The sequence below is a fragment of the Penaeus monodon genome, chromosome 15 (assembly GCF_015228065.2).
Source record: "Penaeus monodon isolate SGIC_2016 chromosome 15, NSTDA_Pmon_1, whole genome shotgun sequence".
NCBI classification, from domain to species: Eukaryota; Metazoa; Arthropoda; class Malacostraca; order Decapoda; family Penaeidae; genus Penaeus; species Penaeus monodon.
The window spans coordinates 10,465,541-10,465,987 of NC_051400.1; the positions used below are offsets into that span (position 1 = coordinate 10,465,541).

Below are 447 nucleotides of genomic sequence, written 5' to 3' on the forward strand. Positions count from 1 at the left end.
CACCCCTCCTCCCCTCTCTTTTCCCTTCTGCCTCCTCTCACTTTTTCTTTCTCTCGCAGCAAAGGAGACATGTAAGATCCAGGCACTTTGTGTGTGCCATGCATTTAGTGTGCCAACCCTGACCTGTGTCTTCGTTTTCATTCATTCTCTCTATTTCCAGCTTTTGTGTTATCTTATTATTCATTGATTTATTACTTGTTATCAATATTGCTTTTATTATGTTGCTCGTTTTGTGTTTTTTTTCTATCTTCTCATTTTTTCGTTTTTGAAGTTTTCGTATGGTATGTGTAGGTTTAATAATCTTCTACAACTACGCGTTCACATCCTTCCTATGACAGTTTTCACTACGTATTATATACACATTTACTAAAGCTTTTACTCTATTGAAGCAACGGGAAATAATACTTATCTCTAGCGATCGAAAATCTATAAAGCAAGTCTAAAGAA

General features: G+C 35.8%; 1 protein-coding gene across 1 annotated transcript in view; it reads right to left on the reverse strand.

Moving 5' to 3' along the window:
• Nucleotides 1–447, reverse strand: part of LOC119581739 — a gene marked incomplete at both ends in the record, with an annotated part of 64,510 nt that overhangs the window by 7,453 nt on the left and 56,610 nt on the right.